This window comes from Rhipicephalus sanguineus, chromosome 4 (assembly GCF_013339695.2).
Source record: "Rhipicephalus sanguineus isolate Rsan-2018 chromosome 4, BIME_Rsan_1.4, whole genome shotgun sequence".
Classification (NCBI taxonomy): Eukaryota; Metazoa; Arthropoda; class Arachnida; order Ixodida; family Ixodidae; genus Rhipicephalus; species Rhipicephalus sanguineus.
The window spans coordinates 183157210-183171873 of NC_051179.1; the positions used below are offsets into that span (position 1 = coordinate 183157210).

Consider the following 14664-nt stretch of genomic DNA (forward strand, 5'->3'; position numbering starts at 1 on the left):
CCGTTGTTAAATTCTACCTTGCCCGCAAACGTAGCACGGTTTTCGCGATACCCGATCAACGAACAGGTGTACATCAGCGAGAAGCTGGTAGCAACATTCTTTGCGACGCATCGTGTTTACGTAGAGGACATAAAACTGCAATTACTTTTATGTTCTACATATCTGCTGGCATAAAGAGTTCGTTGGCGACGTGCTTATGTAATGCGCGATCTTTTAACAATTTTTCTCTCATGAGAGAACATCTGTAGCCCAGGAAACGTGTCAGACGTTTCCTGGGCCGCGGCACGAAGTGCCGCAGGACACCACCGCTATTCACACGATACTGCCACTTAATCTCGGATTACTTGCTTATTAGTAACAGTAAACATATTTTGAAAAGATTAAAAAAGAAAAACAAATATACCTAGGTAAAATAGAAAAGTGGTTCTGCATCAAACACAGCGAATAAGTATAGGAACACGATACAGGCGGCACCCCCAAGAGCTAATAATAATTGTTCCATTTAACGTCCCACAGAACCACGATATGATAATGATAGATGCCGTATGGAGGTCTCCAGGAATTTAGACTACGTGGTGTCATAAAACAAATATAAGCACACGGGCATCGAACTGCGGCCGCCGCGACCTACGGGTTAGCAGTCCAGCATCGTAACCACTAGACTACCGCTGCGGGTAACCCCTAATAGCTATGAGAATTAAGCATTTAGGGTAAGACCACAGAAAATTCAGCGCCTATGTAAAATAGCGTAAACCGACTCGTTGAGACGCTCATATAAAAACTGAGCATCTTGTATAACAATGTTTCTCCAATTCCTTTGATAACTTCTTTGAGATGGCTCCTAATAATTTACGTTAATATAATGAAAACTCAATTTCGCTATTTTGCTAAGCAGTAAACAGAATTTTAGTTACTGTATACCCCAAGCACGCGCAGATTATTATATATTTGTTCTCAACGTCGCCTCGACATAACAGCAAGCTTGAGCGGAATATAAGTCTGTAAACAGCAGCAGAAATGATGCAGACAGCTAAAAGTAAGGATAAAGCAGAGATCTCGAGCTTACCTTGCTAGCACGTTAAAGAAATATTGCTGTAAGCAGACCCGAAAAAAGCAGTACAGAGACATAGGTAATGTATCGGATCGAAAAGAACAGCTTAGAAAGAACTTGTGCTCACAATCTAATTATGATTTTGAAAACTCGTTGAATAAAAGAAAAAGAGACGTACACCAAAATACCTTCTATTAAACTCTCATTGCATGTAAGCCAAACCTGCATCGACAAGTTCCTTCAAATCGCCGATGTGTGAAAGCCACGAGACGCAAAGCAACCCCTTTTCTTGCTTTCTTCAGTCTTCCTAACGAAGCACAACGCAGGATAAACTTCGATAACGACACTACAGCGGCATCAGAATTTGTGCAAAAGACACCGCACGCATTGGAATACGTGGCATAGGACAGTGGCTAAGAGCCAAGTGCCATATCACTGGCACAAATAAAAAAAAAGAATCCGTGAAAACAAAATGTCCTCTGGGCGTAGACGTTTGCGCGTTGGTCTGTCGAGACGACGCGAGCGCCACCACGTGTCTCTGATCCCTTTCCTCGCTGGACAACTCTGGAGAAAAAATAAAATAATGTCACTGTCTTTAGTTTTAACCTGGTGGCTTAGTGGGGGCATTATCGGCTTGAGGAGCGGAGTTCAACCAACGTTTATTGTTTCGCATCGTGGTGTTGCGATCGCAGTATCTTGTATCTTAAGATACACGATACATTCTTCAATGTATCGGAAATACAGATACTGATACACGTCTCGCGAGACGTATCGCGATACAGATACAAGATAACCAAATAGTATCTAAGATAGTATCGAAGATACATGTATCTTCCATACTGCCCAGCACTGGTGTCATCATTCCAGGTCATCGTGCGGGAACTGGCGAACGCAGTTGTCCAGCCCGTATGTGCCCTAAATGGCCCTGCGGTCAGCAGTGTACCATCCTACCGCCCCCGACCGACCTATTCCAGATACCGCGATCCGACCCAGAGGCGCACACTGGATGCCAAATATCATTAATGAGCGCTCACGTATCTTGCCGTCTCTGCAAGGCAAGATACGCTCTGTCCTATCTGTCTTTTTTTCTGAAACGTTTTGCGCACAAAGAACGTATTTTTCCTTTTAGTCTGCAAGGTCTTTACGCCCGCCTCATCGCCTGTTCGGGAAGCCGATGGCAGTAGACCTTGCGTTTTTAGAATGTGTACTGCGCGTGTGAGCTTTGATGACCACAAGACCTCAGTTCTCTTTGCTGTTCTGGACGAGTGCCCCCATGACGCCATCATCGGCTACGACTTTCTGGGCGCGCATTCTGCCTTTATGGACTGTTCTTCTGGTCTTTAGCTGATACAGCTTCCTGCTATGCCTGACCTCACCGAACAAGTCGCCCCGCGTTTATGTGTTGTCCAGTTTGTTGGCTTCCGGCCAGGTACAGCGACTTACGTCTCATTTACTCCAGACGCTTCGGTACGTGATGGAACCTACGTGTTCACCCCATCCTTGGTCGTTCTCCTGACGTGACGTGTAGCACTACCTCACTCAGATGTGATTGTTTGTGCGAACCGTGCATGCATACCTGTACTGAACATTGGGCGCTCCCCACAGTTGCTTTCCGAAGGCATCACGCTGGGCAGTATTGCACCTTTAGATGCACACGATCCTGTGACCCTGGCCATTGATGCTCCGCGGTCGTCTCCTGGAAGTCCTGCCGCTCGCACTACGCTTGGTGACCCGTTTGACGGCATGATTGTCGCGGACCTTCACAGTTCTCAGTGAGGACCTGCGCCTTTGGTTAACGTCATAGCGTGAATTTTTCTATTTTTCTTCACCCCAACTTGGCCAAATGTGTCCTGTAAACCATCGTATTGATACCGGCGACGCAAGACCCATCCATCGACGCCTCTACCATGTGTCTGTGACCGGCCGCGGCGTCATTCAAACCGAAGTCGACAAGATCCTCGCTAAGGACATAAACCATCTGCGAGTCCTTCGGTGTCCCCTGTGGTACTTGTGAACAAGAAAGACAACACCTGGTGGTTCTGCGTCGGCTATCGGCATTTCAACAAGATTACCAAGAAGGACGTACTAGTTCTTTAAATATTTACTGTGAATGTGCCGTGAATAATATGGAATCGATTGTAACTCTTCGCCTGACCCCATTCGCGAAAAGGATTTTCCTGCCTTTCTGTGGGAATACCCTGGCTGTGGGATCGTTTTAGCTGTTCGCTATGATACCTGCAGATGTTTATCTATTCCTTTATGACATAATTATTCCGGAACTGCTGGCGTGTGCTCATATGTGTGAATAAATTTCTGTTCACCTTGTGATCACCTTGCATATGAGTTGCTCCTTCATTACCCTGACGCATACGTAGTTGGTGCAGTTGGCCTTTCACCCTTTTACTTGTGTGGAGACAATATTTCCTATCCTTCTTGGCCTTCCACGGTTCCACGGAATTCGGGGCCTCAATGGCACAGTAGAGCTCTCGTTGTAATTACGAAGTATTTTCTGAATACGGCAGCAATGGTATTCGATGAATGCCGTTAGGCTGCGAATAGACTATTTTAGCGCTGCTTACTTACAGCACAGTAACTAGAGTAATACCAAAATACCGCGGTCGGCACGCACCCGTAATATTGTCACGTGGTCGTGACGTCGACGAAGGCAGCAGTCAGCACGTCCGAGATGAAACTCTTTATTAGGCCGAACTTGTGGCCGGGAAAATGAAACTCCAGCTTACAGCAATAAACTGATAGCGGCGAACAGAGCGTCGACCGTCGATCAACTGACAGGCGGTGAAGCGTGTCGTTATTTAAACATGTGCCGTCAAATATTCCAGCGTTATCGCTGGCTGTCGTGCAAATTCTAGAATAAGCTCGAGTGTGCGCGTCTTGCACGCAATCTTAACAAAACAATCTACAATGATCGCGAAGGTTCTCGAACAATGAGGCGCAGTTCGCGCTGAGCATTGCTGACAATCTTTGTGGCCGAAAACCGAATACAGCAAAAGCGATAAAGAAACTCACGTGGCAATGCCCCCCTCTGAAAAAGCATCGTCCCGATGCTTCAAACAGAACACGGGGGGGGAGGGGGTGGCCAATACATGCAACAATAAACAACAGGAGTAAAGCAAGAAGGTACAATAAACGATAAGCAAAAGTACAGTCCTCACATTCACTAACGCGCGTAATATCGCTTGAGGCGCACGACATGGACGACTTCAGGTCGAGCTCGGCGCCTCTGAGAGTTCGTAATGCCTTCAGGGACAACCTCGTAGTCGAGGGCGCCGAGGCGTCGAAGTACCCTGTACGGTCCGAAGTATCGTCGAAGAAGCTTCTCACTAAGTCCCCGTCGGCGTATTGGCGTCCATACCCATACACGGTCACCGGGTTGGTATTCCATATGGCGTCGTCGAAGGTTGTAGTGGCGGCTGTCAGTCGTCTGCTGGTTCTTGATCCGTAGGCGGGCGAGCTGTCGTGCTTCTTCGGCGCGCTGTAGGTAGGTGGTCACGTCGATGTTTTCCTCGTCGGTGACATTTGGTAACATGGCGTCAAGCGTCGTTGCCGGGCTCCGTCCGTAGACCAACTTGTATGGCGTCATATGTGTCGTTTCCTGTGCGGCCGTGTTGTACGCGAAGGTCACGTACGGAAGGATGGCGTCCCATGTCTTGTGTTCGACGTCGACGTACATGACCAGCATGTCGGCGATGGTCTTATTTAGACGCTCGGTGAGGCCATTGGTCTGCGGGTGGTAGGCGGTGGTGCGGCAGTCGCTCGTCTCGCTGTACTTGAAGATCGCCTGAGTTAGGTCCGCAGTAAAGGCGGTACCTCTGTCTATGATGAGGACCTCTGGGGCGCCATGACGCAAGACGATGTGCTCCACGAAGAACTTGGCTACCTCGGCGGCACTGCTTTTTGGGCAAGGCCTTTGTCTCGGCGTAGCGGGTGAGGTAGTCAGTTGCCACGACGATCCACTTGTTTCCGGTATCAGACGTCGGGAACGGCCCCAGTAAGTCCATCCCGATTTGCTGGAACGGCCGTCGAGGTGGCTCGATAGGCTGCAGAAGTCCCCGCTGGCCTAGTGGGCGGTGTCTTGCGTCGCTGACAGTCCCGGCAGGTCTTTACGTAACGGGTGACGTCGGCAGAAAGGCGCGGCCAGTAGTACTTCTCCTGTATTCTTGCTAGCGTGCGAGAAACACCCAGGTGTCCAGACGTCGGGTCGTCGTGGAGAGCCTGGAGGACCTCTGGCCGCAATGTCGAGGGTACCACGAGAAGGCAATCGGCTCGAAGCGGTGAGAAGTTCTTCTTTAGGAGAACACCGTTGCGCAAGAAAAACGACGTCAGTCCCCGCGTGAATACCTTCGGAACAACGGTGGTCCTGCCCTCGAGGTAATCCACAAGGCCCTTCAGTTCCGGGTCGGCTCGCTGTCGTTCGGCGAAGTCGTCGGCACTTATGGCTCCCAAGAAGCTGTCATCATCCGGGTCGTCGGGCGGTGGTGGGTCGACGGGGGCACGAGACAGGCAGTCGGCGTCTGAGTGTTTCCTTCCGGACTTGTACACGACGGTAATGTCAAACTCTTGAAGTCTTAGGCTCCACCGTGCGAGGCGACCTGAAGGGTCCTTCAAGTTAGCTAGCCAACACAAGGCGTGATGGTCGCTCACAACTGTGAAGGGCCTGCCGTAGAGGTAGGGGCGAAACTTTGACGTAGCCCAGATGATGGCGAGGCACTCCTTTTCTGTTGTGGAATAGTTTGCCTCTGCCTTAGACAGCGACCGGCTATCATAACTGATAACCCTTTCCAGTCCACCCGTCCGCTGCACAAGGACGGCGCCACGTCATACGCTGCTTGCATCGGTGTGAATCTCCGTATCGGCGTATTCGTCGAAATGCGCGAGTATCGGAGGTGTCTGCAGGCGTCGTTTGAGTTCATGAAATGCTTCGACTTGCGCTGTTTGCCACCTGAATTCGACGTCGGTCTTCGTGAGCTGCGTTAGTGGCTCGGCTATCCGTGAAAAGTCTTTCACAAAGCGTCTGTAATAGGCGCACAAGCCGAGAAATCGGCGCACGGCCTTCTTGTCGGTGGGTGGCGGGAAAGCGGCGATGGCAGCTGTTTTCTGCGGGTCTGGGAGCACTCCAGTCTTGCTGATCACGTGACCCAAAAACAAGAGCTCTTGGTACGCGAAGCGGCACTTTTCTGGCTTCAGGGTGAGCCCGGAGTTCTTGATTGCTTGAAATACGGATTGAAGTCTCTGGAGGTGCTCGTCGAAGTTCGAGGAAAACACAACGACGTCGTCCAAGTAAACAAGGCAAGTCTGCCACTTCAAGCCAGCTAATACAGTATCCATGACTCGTTGCAAAGTCGCGCGTGCAGAGCAAAGACCAAAGGGCATGACCTTGAACTCGAACAGGCCATCCGGTGTTATGAAGGCAGTCTTTTCTCGGTCCCTCTCGTCGACTTCGATTTGCCAGTAGCCGGTCTTGAGGTCCATCGAAGAAAAGTACTTCGCGTTGTGGAGTCGATCTAGGGCGTCGTCTATACGTGGGAGAGGGTACACGTCCTTTTTCGTGATTTTGTTCAGGCGACGATAATCGACGCAGAAACGTAGGGTCCCATCCTTCTTCTTCACTAACACCACGGGTGACGCCCACGGACTCTTTGAAGGCTGGATGATGTCGTCGCGTAGCATTTCGTCGACTTGTTTCCTTATGGCCTCACGTTCTCGCGTCGAAACTCTGTACGGGCTCTGACGAAGTGGCCTGGTACTTTCTTCTGTTATGATGCGATGTCTTGCGATCGGTGTCTGCCGAAGTCTGGAAGACGATGAAAAGCAGTCCTTGTATTGCAGGAGCAGGGTTTTGAGCTGGTCTTGCTTGACCTTCGGAAGGCTCGGGTTGACGTCGAAATCTGGTTCGGGACCTCGACTCGTCGAAGCAGGTTCGGCAGCATCGAAGAGGGCGAAAGCATCGCTGGCGGCTACACATTCTTCGATGTAGGCGACCGTCGTACCAATGTTGAGGTGCCTATATTCGTGGCTGAAGTTTGTCAGCACTACCTTTGCTTTACCGTCACGCAGCTCGGCTATACCTCGTGCGACGCAAATTTGACGGTTCAGGAGTAGGTGCTGATCGCCCTCGATGACGCCTTCAAGGTACGCAGATTTTTCGGTGCCGACGGAAATAATGACGCTGGAACGTGGCGGAATGGTCACCTGCTCTTCTATCACATTCAATGCATGGTTCCCTGGCGTCGCACGGGGCGGGAGCGCTTTTTCTGAGGTTAGTGTTATCGACTCAGACCTAAGGTCGATGACGGCGCCGTGGTCACTTAGGAAGTCCATTCCAAGTATCACATCCCTGGAGCAATTTTGTAGGATTACAAAGCTCGCAGGATAAGTCCGGTTATTGATGGTGACTCTCGCCGTGCAGACACCAATCGGCGTTATCAAGTGGCCTCCAGCTGTCCGGATTTCGGGTCCACTCCAAGCGGTCTTTACTTTCTTCAGCTTGGTGGCGAATGGCCCACTGACGACGGAATAGTCGGCCCCAGTGTCGACGAGAGCGGTGACGTTGTGGCCGTCGATGATAACGTCGAGGTCGCTAGTTCGTCGTCTTGCGTTGCGGTTGGGTCGCGGCGTCGGGTCACGGCTGCGTCGGTATGTTCCGCTGCTTCCATGTTGCGTCGTCGGGTCTTCTTCGGTCCGCGAGGTTTCGTCGGCAGGGCTTCGTCTGCTTCGCGTCGTGTTCTGCAGGTCTCGTCGGGTGGTCGTCGGCGGCGGCCGCGGAGGATCTTCGGCATTTCGTCGTACAGCAACCGCACCTCCATCGGTTGCTGCCCTTAGTTTCCCGGATACGGGCTAGGCGACCGGCCCCGGTTTGGGCCGCTGTACATCTGTCGTCGCTGAGGGGAACGGTAGCGTCCAGGCGACGGCGAACGCGAGGTACGTCGAGGTGCCCATTCAGTGGTGGCCAAGTAGTCGGCGATGTCACGTGGCAGCTCACCATGCTGTGGGGGCGGTGCGTTGACGGCGAAGCCACGTAGGCCCATCTGACGGTACTGGCAGCGGCGGTATGTGTGGCCGGCTTCCCCGCAGTGATAGCAGAGCGGTCGGTTGTCAGGGGCACGCCAAACGTCGGTCTTTCGGGGGGCGCAGCGTTGTCCTGTCGGCGGGCGGTATGGCGTCGGTGGTGGTGGCGGCGGTGCCTGGCGGCGGAACTGCTGCGGCGGCGCGGCGTCTTGACGCGAGCGAGGAGGAGTGTTGCGGCGGACTGCAGCGGCGTAGCTGATCCCTTGTGGCTCAGGCTGCATTAGTTGAGGTGCTCCCAGGGATCGCTGTATTTCCTGGCGTACGACGTCAGTAATCGAGTCTACTTGAGGCTGCGAGGACGGCAACAGTTTTCGCAGCTCCTCCCGCACGATCGCTCTGATCGTGTCTTGCAGGTCTTCAGATTGCAGCGCTTGAACCTCCCCGTAGGTCGTCGTGGGAATCCGGCGGTTGTACTGCCTCGTGCGCATTTCAAGCGCCTTTTCGATCGTTGAGGCTTCCGAGACGAATTCCGCGACCATCTTAGGTGGGTTACGAACAAGGCCGGCAAAGAGTTCCTGCTTGACTCCTCGCATTAAGAAGCGGATCTTCTTCTCCTCGGACATAGCGGGGTCAGCATGGCGAAAAAGGCGGACCATTTCTTCAGTGTACATGCCGATGTTCTCGTTCGGCAGCTGTACACGAGTCTCTAGCAGAGCTTCGGCTCTTTCCTTCCGGACGACGCTCGTGAAGGTGTCCAGGAAAGCGGCACGAAAAAGGTCCCAGGTTGTGAGCGTGGCCTCTCGGTTCTCGAACCATGTTCGAGCGGCGTCTTCCAAGGCGAAGTACACGTGTCGTAGCTTATCGGGATCAGTCCAGTTGTTGAAACGAGCGACGTGGTCGTGCCTTTCAAGCCAACTTTCCGGGTCTTCGAGCGGTGACCCGCGGAAAGTAGGTGGCTCCCTCGGTTGATGTAGGAGCACAGGTGCAGGCGCCATGGGTGCTGTCGCCGTCGTTGATGTGGTGGGCATGGTCGGGGTGTTCCTGGTCTTGTCAGGTAGAGGCCCGTACTCCGGTGGTAGACCTTGTTGCCTACGGCTAGCTCGCTGGTCGTAGCTGACTGCAATGTCTTCTCCGCGCTGTGGGCTGGGTTCACGGCTTGACGGGGGCGTCCGGATCATGAAGGAACAGCACCTCCACCAGATGTCACGTGGTCATGACGTCGACGAAGGCAGCAGTCAGCACGTCCGAGAAGAAACTCTTTATTAGGCCGAACTTGTGGCCGGGAAAATGAAACTCCAGCTTACAGCAATAAACTGATAGCGGCGAACAGAGCGTCGACCGTCGATCAACTGACAGGCGGTGAAGCGTGTCGTTATTTAAACATGTGCCGTCGAATATTCCAGCGTTATCGCTGGCTGTCGTGCAAATTCTAGAATAAGCTCGAGTGTGCGCGTCTTGCGCGCAATCTTAACAAAACAATCTACAATGATCGCGAAGGTTCTCGAACAATGAGGCGCAGTTCGCGCTGAGCGTTGCTGACAATCTTTGTGGCCGAAAACCGAATACAGCAAAAGCGATAAAGAAACTGACGTGGCAATATTTTCATAACAAGCGTATCAACCTTTCTAATCAAGTTATTGTACTTGACGAGAAGCTACCGCCGGTGTCCCCATCTAAACTAACTACATGCAGACCACGACAGTAGAGTATTACCGCACGGTAAACAACCACTGCTAAATCACCATAATAACGGGCGCAAATGATCACACCGGCGGCTTCGCGACGCCGGCGGGGCAGACACCACGCCAGCATCGGTTAGCTTACATAGGTGCATGACGGCTTGACATCATCGGCTGAAGAGCCGCAGGCCCTTCTCGGTCCGACGCTGGCTAGCCCACATCGGTACAACGCCGGCAAGCCCACATCAGCCCAACGCCGGCTAGCTGACATCCGGCTGATGTGGGTGAAAGTAGCGCGAGTATGATTTGCCGACGTGAAGGCGATATTGCTGCCGACATTTGGCCGAGATCGGTCCAATGCCGGCATGCAGCCTGGGATGCTATAATCTTCCAGCGTGCCTAGATAGCCGAGTGCTTATGACGCTTGCCTTCGGATCAAGGATACGCGGGTTGCATTACCGCCTCGCGAAGATTATTTTTTCCCCAGGAATTGCACTTTTTTCCCTGATATCTTTTTGTCCGTCTCTACTTTTTTTTCTCTTTCTTTCTCTCTCTGTGCACTCGCCCTCTCCTATATCAGGGTTATTACAGGCCACGCCGGAGAAATCGGCGCGCGTGTTCTGGAAGCGAAGCTGAAGATGAAGAAGAGGACGAAGAGAGCGCGTGCCCGTTCTTAATAGTGTGTGGTCACGACATTTTACGCCGAGCTAAAACTGCTTCACTGTTAGAAAATTAAGGCAGCTTCGCATAGTGGTGCCAAGCCTGAAGGAAGAGCGGAGCTGGGCGGCCTCCCTTGTGCTCTTTTATTTCTCACTTTCTTTCTTCCTGGCTTTCCTTCCTTTCCCCTGTTTTTGTATCTCTTTATTTCTCCACTTATTTTCATTTCTTCCTTTCCTTGTCTATCGCTCTCTTTATCGGTCTCCTCATCTTTCTTTCTCTCTCTTCCCTTTCTTTCTGGCTCTTTACCTGTTGCTTTCTTTCTCTCTTGTCCTCTGTTTTTTTCTATCTCTTTTTTGTGTCTGTTGCTCCCTATCTCTTTCTCGCTCTGTCTATTTCTTCCTCTGTCTTTCTGTCTTTTCATGTCTTTAGTCCCTTTACTTCTCTCTGTTTCTCTCTTTCTCTTACTTTCAAGCTATTTCTTTCTCTCTCTTCTCCCTTCTCTCTCTGTATCTGTACTCTCTCACTCGCCCATCCGAGAAAGAGAGAGATAATAACCTTTAATGAAATTCCCGGAGAAGTTAGCCAGGTTTTTCACCTGGCTTGCTACTCAGTATCGGGTGCATCCCTTGCAGCTCAAAACCGTACAAGGTTTCTGGGAGCGAAGCAGAACATGAAGTAGAAGACAAAAAAAGCGCGTGTCAATTGAGTTATTCCCTTCCTGATGGTGAAGTTTTTCTACACGACGACGGAGTTACTAGGAGCTTAAACAGCTACGCTGTTATCACTCTAAAGAGCGCAACTAGACATCTCATTTTATGCAGCCTATTTTGTTCCTTGCTCTCCTATCGCATCACATTCATATATGAGCATGAGTTAGATCTTAAAAAGGGCTTTTATAGTGTTTTTATAGCGCCTATAAATGCCTATTTTTGCGTCTTTGCCTAAATACCTATAAATGTCTAAAATGCCTATTTTTGAATTCGGCGCCTGCGTGAACGCTACTTAGCTTCAATATTCGCTTTCGGATGCAGTTTGAGACCATGATTCATATTATCCGGCAACATTGTTCGGAAATCTAAGGGTTTCAACAGCGTCCTCTATTTCACCCAACTTCCGGAAAACAGCTGCTAGCAGCAGTGAAATGGGACGCACGCGCCGGCCTGCATAGGCCGCCGCGCTGACATGATGCGAGCGGTTGGCGAATGCGAAACCGCGGACAGCCGCCAGGGGAAAGCGTTAAGAGGAAGAGAAGAAAAAAGTGTGATGGGCACTCGGCTTCTCTTTCGTTTGTATTTTATAGGCTGTTCACCGACAGGGGCGAAATCGGCCCTACGCAATGAAATGCCGCCTATAGGAAGCATGCCTTCCTTCTCGTCCTTTAGCGATCTGGCTATTTAATCCTCATCTGCCCTTCCCAGCCATTCAGAAAAGAGAGACACCCAAGAGTGTCTTGATTCGACAGGGGGCATTTGATACGCCATGCTAGAGACTAAACGGAGGGACAGTCTTCTGGAAACCGTTTGGGAAAAAGAACAATCGCACGGCTATGTTCAACTGTTTGCGCGTTTGTGGCATCATAAACAATAACTTTTCCGCCTTCCTGTAGTAAATACAGGTCGTGCACGTTTTTGTTTTGAAATTAGTTGCATTTATATAAATATTTATTGTGCCTGTATTTACGGGGTTGCTGGTCTAGAAGGAGGTTGTCCCTCCCTATTCTTGGCGCCTAATACGCGCTTTTTAATGCCTAAAAAACGCCAGGTCTGCGCGGAAAGCGCAGCACAGTCACAGCGAGAGCTCGAAGAGCGGCATTTCTAGAGCCCGTTATAAACTCTCTTGCGGCTGCTACTACAGGTACACTAGCAACGTACCCACTACGCCACAAATCATCATTTTTGTGATGTTGGGAAGCACCCACCACGACATTACTCGTCATTCTGCGGAGAAGCGAGGTACCATCTGTAAGGCATTGTGTGCAGTTTCTTGATGCGACGGCTGATGACGATGAGTTATGGCTGAGACCTTTGTAATGGGTTGGAAGCTTTAAAGGACCCACTAGTTACTTATTTGGCATTGTGTGACGCCCGGTCGTTATTTCACTCTCCCACCACGCTTTATACCATACGCTAACGTGAGAAAGAGATAGAGAGAGGGAATTAACTTTATCGAGACCTTGAGGAAATGGATCATGGGAGCCTTATGGGCTTCCTTGACAAACAATAGAAGTGCGCTTGCGAGGAACCCACTACGCTTAAATCATCATAATTTCTTTCAAGTAGGGAAGCAACCACTATGCAATTTTTCGTCATTCTGCGGAGAACCGTGGTACCAGCTAAACACCTCTAAGGCATTATGTGCACTTTGTTGATGCTGTGGCTGATGACGATGAAGAATTATGGCAAAGCCCTTTGTAATGGGTTGGAAGCATTCAACAACCCACTCGTTGCGCAATTGGCATTGTGTGACGCCTGATTACAGAATTCACGTTGTGTGACGCTTGGTTGTTATTTTACTCTTCTGCCACGCTACATTACATATGTTAATGTGGTTCCTTCCCGACATGAAGCCTGTATAGGGTCTTTTTTCAAAGCAGTTGCAAGCACCGGCATGGCTCTGAAGTAGAATACTGGGCTCCCAGGCAGAAGGCCCAGGTTCGAACCTCGTTCCATCCTGGAAATTTCTTCTATTTCGTTTTTTTTTTATTTCGAGCGATAGTGCTTACGGACACCAGCGGCGGCGGCGGCGGACAACTACGGCGCCAAAAACGGCCCTTGTTGTGATCTCATAACATCTTTGGCTGTAAAATCCGCCTCTAGTGATAACAGGTCGAACGCACGACTTCTTCATTTTTGTTTGCCTCTCGTTTATCGGAGTAATATGGCGTCCAACGAGAATGAAAATTGATCAATAAAAATTAAAGATCGAATCATTCATTTATTCTTGAAGGAACGAATATTTAAGTGCATATATTTCCAAGATCAAGATGTGAGAAACGGTTAGATGTATTAAAATGTCTAGCTTAGTCTGATTAAGACAGAGATGTAAGAAATATTCTGGGTAATGTGCTGTTCCATATTCTGTGCAGCTCCACAACCACCGTAGCCCTCCATAAAGACAGCGACAAAATCCCAATATAGAAGGGTGTAAGGCAGGGCGACACGGTCTCCCCAATGCTATTCACCGCCTGCTTAGAAGAGATTCTCAGGGCCCTAGATTGAGACGAGTTAGGAATACGAGTTAATGGAGAGTACTTTAGTTAAAGTGAATGCTTGGGCATGTTGGTGTGACATACCGGAAAGAAAACAGCGCAAAAGACGGAGCACGAGAGAAAAGGAACCACAAACCACAAGGAACCACAAAGGAACCACAATCAATTGTCTTGACAGAAAAGAAATTGATTCTCTACCTGGTGGTTGTACGCAAAACGTGCATGGGTTACTGTGATGATGCTGATAGTTTGTGCATGTTATCTTTTGTTTATCTTTGTCCCTTCTTTCCATCATTTTGCACTGCGCTAGCATATCTTGCGTGGTGTTGAGGAATAAAGCATTTTTGTAAGTCAGCGCTGCTGTTTGTGGTTCCTTCTCTCTTGTGCTCCGTCTTTTGCGCTGTTTTCTTTCCGCTATGGAGTACCTCAGTAACGTGCAATTCGCTGATGACATTACATTGATGAGTAACTCACGGGACGAATTGCAACGGATGATTACCGAATTGGACAAGAAAAGCAGCACGGTACGTCTGAAAATTAATATGCAGAAATCTAAAGCATTGTACGGCAGTCTCGGAAGAGAACAGCGCTTTGCGATAGGTAGCGAGGCACTAAAAGTTGTAAAGGAATAAGTCTACTTAGGACAGGTCGTAACCGCGGAGCCGTACTTTGAGACTGAGGTAACTAGAAGAATGATGATAGGATGGAGCACATTCAGCAAGCATTCTCAAATCATGAATGGTAGTTCACCACTATCGCTCAAGAGGAAGGTATATAACAGCTGCATCTTGCCAGGACCTACGGATCAGAAACATGGAGGCTTACAAAGAGGGCTCGACCGAAACTGAAGACGACGCAGCGAGCAATGGAAAGGAAAATGACAGGGGTAAACTTAAGAGACAGGAAGAGAGCACAGTGGGCCAGGGAACAAACGGGTGCTAGGACAGCTTAGTCGAAATCAAGAAGAAATGTACCTGGGCAGAACATGCAGCGCGTTGGCAAGATAACCAGTGGTCATTAAGAGTAGCTGACTGGATTCT

The 14664-nt window shown here is 50.1% G+C and overlaps 1 protein-coding gene across 1 annotated transcript in view; it reads right to left on the minus strand.

Moving 5' to 3' along the window:
• Nucleotides 1-14664, minus strand: part of LOC125758361 (uncharacterized) — an 80987-nt gene that overhangs the window by 58165 nt on the left and 8158 nt on the right. The window lies entirely within an intron of this gene.